Source organism: Gopherus flavomarginatus, chromosome 8 (genome assembly GCF_025201925.1).
Source record: "Gopherus flavomarginatus isolate rGopFla2 chromosome 8, rGopFla2.mat.asm, whole genome shotgun sequence".
NCBI classification, from domain to species: domain Eukaryota; kingdom Metazoa; phylum Chordata; order Testudines; family Testudinidae; genus Gopherus; species Gopherus flavomarginatus.
In genome coordinates this window covers 107,334,084-107,343,446 of record NC_066624.1, presented here as the reverse complement: position 1 = coordinate 107,343,446, position 9,363 = coordinate 107,334,084, and positions in this window count along the sequence as shown.

Genomic DNA, 9,363 nt, shown 5'->3' with positions numbered 1-9,363 from the left:
CTACTATCAGAAGTTAAGTCAGGTGGAATGCAAAAACATTTCTTAGAGGTCTTGACTGTGCTGTAAAATTAGCTACCCATTTTTAGGAGTGATGGAAGTGGTGGATTCATGTGTTTTTTAAAGCCAGGAGGGGCCATTATGATCATGTAACCTGACATCCTGCATAAAACAGGTCAGAGAATTTCACCCACTGGTTCCTGAAGCAAGCCTTTAACTTCTGGGTGAACAAGGGTATATCTTTAGAGATACATCCAGTCTTGATTTAAAGACTTCAAGACCAACCATTTTTACCACCATGTCATCAGAGACTGGCCTGAACAGGTTTTCATGACGTGCTAAAAATACCTGTAGCGACTATATAGGTGTTTACACCGTGGGAAACAGTGGTGCTCACTAGCTGCTACAAAATAGCTTAGACCAGGTCTACAGTATAAATTTACATCAGTTTAACTACATCACTCAGAGGGGGTGAAAAATCCACACCCGAGTGACACAATTATACTGACCTAAGGCCTGATGTAGACCGTGCTATATCAATGTCAGGGCTTCTCCCATTGACAGCTACCGCCTCTTGTGGAGGTGGATTAACTATGCCAACAGGAGAAGCTCTCCCATCAGCGTAGTAGCATCATCTTCCGGACTACTAACTCTCATCTGTAACCTATCATTTAAATCAGCTTCTGTACCAAATGACTGGAGGATAGCTAATGTGATGCCAATTTTTAAAACTATAACAGGGTTCAAAAAACTAGATACATTCATGGAGGCTAGGTCCATCAATGGCTGTTACCCAGGATGGGCTGGGTGTTCCTAGCCTCTTTGCCAGAAGCTGGGAATGGGCAATGGGATGGATCACTCATTGCCTGTTCTGTTCATTCCCTCTGAGGCACCTGGCATTGGCCACTGTCGGAAGACAGGATCCTGGGCTAGATGGACCTTTGGGCTGACCCAGTTTTGCCGTTCTTATGATGCACTACAGTGGTGCAGCTGTGCCAGTTAAGCTTTTTAAGTGTACACCTATGCATAGATGCTGGAACTAGAGGTGCTGCCGCAGCTGGCTTGAAGGGGTTGCCATCATCTGCAGGGTTTACAGTTTGGTTCAGTGCCTCTCAGCACTCCTACTATAAAATTGTTCTAGCACTCCTGGACCCATAGTTCATGTAGATTTAAGCCTACAGACTTCAGCAATGATTCCTTTTGGAACTGGCTTGCTTAGCCTAGTCCCTTACTCCTAATTTCCTTGGCTCTGTGGTCTTTACTCCCATGCATTGAGTGAATCTTGCTTAACAAGACTTTTGCAAGCAATTATGTCGGTGTTTATCAACTGGGAGTATTTAATCACTTATCCCATTTTTAAAAAGCAGCTGCAGTAATGAGTCTGTTAATGATACGAGTTGTAGGATTTGAGCTACGGAGCTGGAACAGCATTACAAGTACAAAGTGCATACAGCCTAATTTCTCCATTCAACCTTACATGGCCTGTCAGCACCTACTTTATCCTTGAGGAGCCTACCTCTACAGAATACTGTGAAAAGCTGCTCTTTAAGCAAGAGAAGCCTCCCACTAATGCAGTGGAAGCTCCATTGTGTTGTGCTGCAGCCTTACGAGCAGAAAAGAGTCTGCAAGGAGTTGGGAGTGCAGAAGAGTACGGGAGGATGACCCTCCCAGCGCCAGCCACCCCTATCTGAGAGCAGCCAGGAAAATCTAACATTAGCTCCCTGTATGGTCCCAGGGCATCACCTGCTGGCCAGGCAGCAGCGGAAGTTGCACCATAGGAGGATAGTAACACATTGAGGGGGGAGCTGTTATAGCAGATGTCCACGTCCACGTGTCCAAGAGCATTACAGCACCAAGAGAGGTAGTTATGCTACATCCTTGAATATCTTTGAGGCATTAACACTGCATTAGGAGGACAGTTACAGTGGATCCCTCATGCCTTGATGGCACTCTCAGATGACAAGGGGCACATTAACCTAGACCATTGCACAGCTGGACTGTGGGCAAGATCCCTGTGGAATCAGACCATTCCTCTGCCAGTCACTGTTCTGCATGAAGGGCCATTGTGTCTATGGAAAGAACTCCAGATCCAGGGCTGAAGTGGAAACCACCCATTCCCCTCTTCATGCCTCCTATAACTGCTGCTTATTTGCCAGCTTTCCCTGCTCTGTGCTTAGGTCTCCAGCTAAAGATTAGATTGATCGACATCACTCCAGGTCATGAAAAATTGCTTGTCCTGTGCAATGTAGTTAACCCCCTAGCCCTGCCATTGTAGATATAGCTAGGTCAACGGAAGAATTCTTTCATCAGCCTAGCTACTGGCCCTCAGAGAGATGGATGGACTGAAAACCCTCTTCCATCAATGTAGGAGACATCTATACTACAGCGGCACAGGTGCACTTCCACAGCTATGCTGCAATAGGTGTAGTACCCCTCAGTGTATTCTTCAAGGCTTTTTATTTGTTGTTTGGTGGCAGGGTTAAGCTTAATTTCAGGCTAATAGATTCCCAGCCAAGTGAGTGCAGCTTCCTGCCAGCAGCACTGCCTGAGTGACCCAGGCCCATCAGCAACAGCCACAAGACTTGTCAGCGTTGTCTGGACATGGTAAAGTGGGGATTCCACCCTGGCTGTCTGAGAACCCAAGGAATCTGTTCCAAGGGGAACGGCTTATCCTCCTGACACAGGGGAGTCTGGCCCTGATGGTGGGTGATTTTTCAGTGTCTAGTCTGTGCTGAGCCCTTGGCAGTAGGATGCTTTCTCATGGCATTACTGTTTTACCTGCAGCACCCACATGTGCAGGTGCTAGACAGTGTAACAGAATCCCGATCCAGTAGAACTGGCTAAATCGCCCAGCAGCTCCCATACAACTTGGCTCTTCAGTGAGACCATCTCTCAAAGGGATTACATTAGCCATATAGATAAAAGGAGTTCCCAGGTCTCAGGCAGGAAGAAGCTTTCCTAACCAGCCATCAACTTGCACATGTTTGATGAGGAATCTACTGCTGGGACGGTTTTCCCTGCAGGTCTCAGAGGCACTGATGGGGAAAAGAGAAGCAAGAAATCCAAGATCACAAGGAGTGTGGGAATGCAAATAAGGGAGTGGAAGTGTTAGAGAGGCAGAGGGAGACTGAGATGGGGAGTGTTAGAACTAGGGGGCACATGATTGTGCAGGATTGAGATTGCAAAAGGGGTGTGTGGAGAAAGGGGATGGGGTCAAAGGGAGGGTTGGGAGAGCCCAGGGTCCATGCACACGTGGGCTTTTGTTTGTAGGAGAGCCTGGAGTCGCAGTTAGGTGACCCTTGGCAGGGGCTGGGATTGGAGGGAAGCTGGGGTCGGGGAGGGAGTCTCTGTGTGGAGAGAGGGGTTGGGGCCTACAGGGGAGCCCTGAGAGCAGGTTAGATGAACTGTGTGTGTGTGTTCAGGCTGTCCTGGAGCCCTGTTGGGAGTGGGGGCAGCTGGTGGGTGTCAGGAAGCCAGGACTGGAGGGCAGTATACGTGTTCAGGAGTGGGGGCTGTCCTGGAGCCCTCTGGGGGGCAGCTGGGTGTAAGGGAGGGGGTTGTATGGAAGACATGGCTGAGCGGGTGTGGGGGGGTGTCTTTGGGGAAGGCTGTCCAGGAGCCCTGGGGGTTATAGAAGGGGGCTGTAGGGGAGCTGGATGGAGCTCTGGGTGTATTTGTGGGTGCAGGGAGCTGGTGGATGTAGTAGAGGGCTGCTGGGAAGACTGGGTTGGGGGAGCTGTGTGTATTCAGGAGTGGGGGCTGTCCCAGAGTCCCGGGGGAGGGGGTCAAGATGTCTGAAGCAGCTCATGAACATGGCTGCCAGCATCAAGGCAGAGTGTCAAGAAGCAGGACACAATCCCCAAATTGGTTGTCTGCTCTAAGATTTAACTCACCAATTAACAAGTATGAACTCTGCAAGCACTAAAACAACCTTCCCATGGAATCGTACACAGTCCCCCTGGGCAGGCACTCTGGTGTATCTTGCCACCCAGGCAAAGCCGCCTTTGTGATAGATGGGCCCTTTTACCAAAACACTCAGTAATATTCAGGTTACTCCCAATCCCAAAGGATCAGTCACTTACCCTAAATCAATTGTACCCCAGATCTCTCATCTCACCAAAGACAACACTGTCAGTCAATCCTGTAATAGTTAATAAATCTTGAGTTAGGTTAAGAAAATAAATGGGTTATTTATGAGATTAAAGCAGGTGAATGTAACACACAGTTAGTCTTAGGTTCCAAAAGGTGATAGTAACTGCTATATATGCAAGCTCTCTATGTTCTTTAGGGCTAACCCAAACTAAATAGCTTGGGGATCCCTTGCTTATACTCACAGATAATACCCTTTCGGAATGCCAAGCAGCATAGGGATGATAATCTCTCTTTAACAGGGATTTTTATTCCCTTCCCCCAGCGTGCAAGCTGTGAAAGGATGAGGGCTTGGGCACCATACCCTCTTCATGGGTGTGAAGGAAGCAAACAACAAAGCCTTTTGTCCACCGATGTTCCACAATGGTTTGTCTGGCATCTATAGGCCTTCTTGTATTGGGGAGGAGGAGGTAAGGTAAATAGTATTTAACACTTAATGCTTCTCCCCTGACTGTGGGTTTGACAGTTTTAGCAAACACTTAAATACACCTCTACCTCGATAGAACGCTGTCCTCGGGAGCCAAAAAAGTCTTACTGCGTTATAGGTGAAACCACGTTATATCGAACTTGCTTTGATCCACCAGAGTATGCAGCCTTGCCCCCCTCCCCCCCGGAGCACTGCTTTACCGCACTATATCCGAATTCGTGTTAGATCGGGTCACGTTATATCGAGGTAGAGGTGTATTACCTTATAACGGGGGTGAAGATGTTTCTAGTAAGATTAAGAAAGCAGCCTACAAGCATTTCATAAAGTCTGAACATTAAATACATTCTTATAACTCTTTTAACAATGATCACGCACAGACGAGCCAGACTGGTATCCAGCTATGCATTTGTCAACGTTCAGCGGGGCCCAGGGGCCTCAGCAGGAGTTGGCACCTGGTCTGCCAGCATCACAGAGGAGCTGGTGGGTATAGAAGGGTGCTGTAGAGAAGCCAGGGCTGGAGGGAAGCTGTGTGTAGTCAGGGGTAGGGACTGTGCTGGATCCCTTAGGGGGAGCTAGGGGGTGTAGGGTGGTCTGTAGGGAAATTGGGGCTGTATGTTCAAGGGAGCTGTGTGTGTTGGGGGACTGCAAGGAAGCTGAGGGGGCTCTGTTTTGGGGGGCAGTAGAGAAGCTGGGAGCTCTGTGTGCTGCAGGGCTCTAGGGAAACCAGGGACTAGGATGGGGGTCCTCTCCCTGCTGTGGGTCTCTAGAGAAGCTGGGATGGGGAGGGGGCTCTGTATGCTCAGGGGACTGTAGGGAACCAGCTAGGTGGACTCTGTGCTCAGGAAGGTCTGTAGGGAAGTGGGGCTGTGGGCTGTGTGTTGGGGGACTGTAGGGAAATGGGCCAGGGGGCCTCTGTATATTGGGGGCTGTAGGGAAATGGGCCGGGGGAGGCTCTGTGTACTGGGGGGCTGTAAGGAAGCAGGAGGCTCTGTATAGGGGGCTGTAGGGAAGCAGGGGGGCTCTGTGTATTGAGGGGCTGGGAGCTCTGTGTGCTCAGGGGCTGTGGTGAAGTGGTGGGGGGCTCTGTGTGCTCGGGGGAATGTGGGGAAGCGGGGGGCTCTGTGTGCTTGCGGGGCTCTGTGCGCTCGGGGGGCTGTGGGGAAGTGGGGCAGGCACTGTGTGCTCAGGGATGCTGTAGTGAAGCGGGGGGGCTATAGTGAAGCAGGCAGGCTCTTTGTGCTCAGGGGGGCTGTAGTGAAGTAGGGGGGCTTTGTGCGCTGGGTGGGCTGTGGGGAGGCAGGAGGCTCTGTGCGCTTGGGGGGGCTGTGGGGAAGCGGGGGGGCTCTGTGCTCGGGGGGCTGTGGGGAAGAGACAGGGCTCTGTGCGCTCGGGGGGCTGTGGGGAAGCAGGGGGGCTCTGTGTGCTTGGGGAATGTGGGGAACCTGGGGGCTCTGTGCAGTTGGGGGGGCTGCAGTGAAGCAGGGGGCTGTGGGGAAGCAGGGGGGGCTCTGTGCGGTCGGGGGGTTGTGGGGAAGGCTCTGTGTGCTCAGGGAATGTAGGGAACCGGGGGGCTGTGTGTGCTCGGGGGGCTGTAGTGAAGCAGGGGGGCTGTGGGGAGGGGAGGGCTGTAGGGAAGCAGGGAGGGGCTGTGTGCGCTCGAGGGGCTGTAGTGAAGCAGGGGGGCTCTTTGCGCTCGGGGGGGCTGTGGGGAAGTGGGGGGGCTATGTGCGCTCTGGGGGGCTGTGGGGAAGCGGGCGGGCTATGTGCGCTCTGGGGGGGCTGTGGGGAAGCGGGGGGGCTCTGTGCGCTCAGGATGTAGTGAAGCGAGGGGGCTCTGTGCGCTCAGGGGGCTGGGGGGAAGCAGGGGGTCTATGTGCTCGGGGGGCAGTGGGGAAGCAGGGGGGCTGTAGTGAAGCAGGTGGGGCTGTGTGCACAGGGGGGCTGTAGGGAAGCGGGGGGGCTCTGTGTGCTCGGGGGGGCTGTAGTGAAGCAGGGGGGGTTTCTGTGCACTCGGGGCGCTGTAGGGAAGTGGGGGGGTTCTGTGTGCTCGGGGGGGCTGTAGTGAAGCTTGGGGGTTCTGTGCACTCAGGGGGGCTGTGGGGAAACGGGGGCCTCTGCGCTCGGGCGGGCTCTGTGGGGAAGCGGGTGGGCTCTGTGCGCTCAGGGGGGGCTGTGGGGAAGCGGGGTGCTCTGTGTGCTCGGGAGGCTATGGGGAAGTGGGGGGGCTCTGTGCGCTCGGGGGGGCTGTGGGAAAGCGGGAGGGGCTCTGTGTGCTTGGGGGGGCTGTGGGGAAGCGGGGGGTGGGGGCTCTGTGCGCTGGGGGGCTGTGGGGAAGCAGAGGGCGGGGGCTCTGTGTGCTTGGGGGGTGCAGTGAAGCGGCGGGGGCTCTGTGCACTCGGGGGGGCTGCAGTGAAGCGGGAGGGGCTGTGCGCTCGGGGGGCTGTGGGGAAGCGGAGGGGCTCTGTGCGCTTGGGGGGATTCGGTGAAGCGGCGGGGGCTCTGTACGCTCAGGGCTGTGGGGAAGCGGGGGGGGCTCTGTGCGCTCAGGGCTGTGGGGAAGCGGGGGGGGGCTCTGTGCACTCAGGGGGGCTGTGGGGAAACAGGGGGCTCTGTGCACTCAGGGCTGTGGGGAAACGGGGGGCTCGTGGGGCTGTGGGGAAGCGGGGGCTTTGTGCGCTTGGGGGGGTTCAGCGAAGCGGGGGGGCTCTGTGCGCTTGGGGGGGTGCAGTGAAGCGGGGGGGCTCTGTGGGCCCGGGGGGCTGTGAGGAAGCGGGGGCTTTGTGCGCTTGGGGGGTTCAGTGAAGCGGGGGGATGCAGTGAAGCGGGGGGGCTCTGTGCGCTCGGGGGGCTGTGGGGCAGCGGGGGGGGCTCTGTACGCTCGAGGGGGGTGCAGTGAAGCGGGGGGGCTGTGGGCTCTGTGCGCTCGGGGGGTGCAGTGAAGCGGGGGGGCTGTGGGCTCTGTGCGCTCGGGGGGTGCAGTGAAGCGGGGGGGCTGTGGGCTCTGTGCGCTCGGGGGGTGCAGTGAAGCGCGGGGGCTGTGGGCTCTGTGCGCTCGGGGGGTGCAGTGAAGCGGGGGGGCTGTGGGCTCTGTGCGCTCGGGGGGTGCAGTGAAGCGGGGGGGCTGTGGGCTCTGTGCGCTCGGGGGGTGCAGTGAAGCGGGGGGGCTGTGCGCTCGGGGGGTGCAGTGAAGCGGGGGGGCTGTGGGCTCTGTGCGCTCGGGGGGTGCAGTGAAGCGGGGGGGCTCTGTGCGCTCGGGGGGTGCAGTGAAGCGGGGGGGCTGTGGGCTCTGTGCGCTCGGGGGGTGCAGTGAAGCGGGGGGCTCTGTGCGCTCGGGGGGTGCAGTGAAGCGGGGGGGCTGTGGGCTCTGTGCGCTCGGGGGGTGCAGTGAAGCGGGGGGCTGTGGGCTCTGTGCGCTCGGGGGGTGCAGTGAAGCGGGGGGGCTCTGTGCGCTCGGGGGGTGCAGTGAAGCGGGGGGGCTCTGTGCGCTCGGGGGGGTGCAGTGAAGCGGGGGGGCTCTGTGCGCTCGGGGGGTGCAGTGAAGCGGGGGGGCTGTGGGCTCTGTGCGCTCGGGGGGTGCAGTGAAGCGGGGGGCTGTGGGCTCTGTGCGCTCGGGGGGGTGCAGTGAAGCGGGGGGGCTCTGTGCGCTCGGGGGGTGCAGTGAAGCGGGGGGGCTCTGTGCGCTCGGGGGGTGCAGTGAAGCGGGGGGGCTCTGTGCGCTTCGGGGGGTGCAGTGAAGCGGGGGGGCTGTGGGCTCTGTGCGCTCGGGGGGTGCAGTGAAGCGGGGGGGCTCTGTACGCTCGGGGGGTGCGGTGAAGCGGGGGGGCTGTGGGCTCTGTACGCTCGGGGGGGTGCGGTGAAGCGGGGGGGCTGTGGGCTCTGTGCGCTCGGGGGGTGCGGTGAAGCGGGGGGGCTGTGGGCTCTGTGCGCTCGGGGGGTGCGGTGAAGCGGGGGGGCTGTGGGCTCTGTGCGCTCGGGGGGTGCGGTGAAGCGGGGGGGCTGTGGGCTCTGTGCGCTCGGGGGGTGCGGTGAAGCGGGGGGGCTGTGGGCTCTGTGCGCTCGGGGGGGTGCGGTGAAGCGGGGGGCTGTGGGCTCTGTGCGCTCGGGGGGGTGCGGTGAAGCGGGGGGCTGTGGGCTCTGTGCGCTCGGGGGGTGCGGTGAAGCGGGGGGGCTGTGGGCTCTGTGCGCTCGGGGGGTGCGGTGAAGCGGGGGGGCTGTGGGCTCTGTGCGCTCGGGGGGTGCAGTGAAGCGGGGGGGCTGTGGGCTCTGTGCGCTCGGGGGGTGCAGTGAAGCGGGGGGGCTCTGTACGCTCGAGGGGGGTGCAGTGAAGCGGGGGGGCTGTGGGCTCTGTGCGCTCGGGGGGTGCAGTGAAGCTGGGGGGCTGTGCGCTCGGGGGGTGCAGTGAAGCGGGGGGGCTGTGGGCTCTGTGCGCTCGGGGGGTGCAGTGAAGCGAGGGGGCTCTGTGCGCTCAGGGGGTTGGGGGGAAGCAGGGGGTCTATGTGCTCGGGGGGCAGTGGGGAAGCAGGGGGGCTGTAGTGAAGCAGGTGGGGCTGTGTGCACAGGGGGGCTGTAGGGAAGCGGGGGGGCTCTGTGTGCTCAGGGAGGCTGTAGTGAAGCAGGGGGGTTTCTGTGCACTCGGGGCGCTGTAGGGAAGTGGGGAGGTTCTGTGCGCTCGAGGGGGCTGTAGTGAAGCTTGGGGGTTCTGTGCACTCAGGGGGGCTGTGGGGAAACGGGGGCCTCTGCGCTCGGGCGGGCTCTGTGGGGAAGCGGGTGGGCTCTGTGCGCTCAGGGGG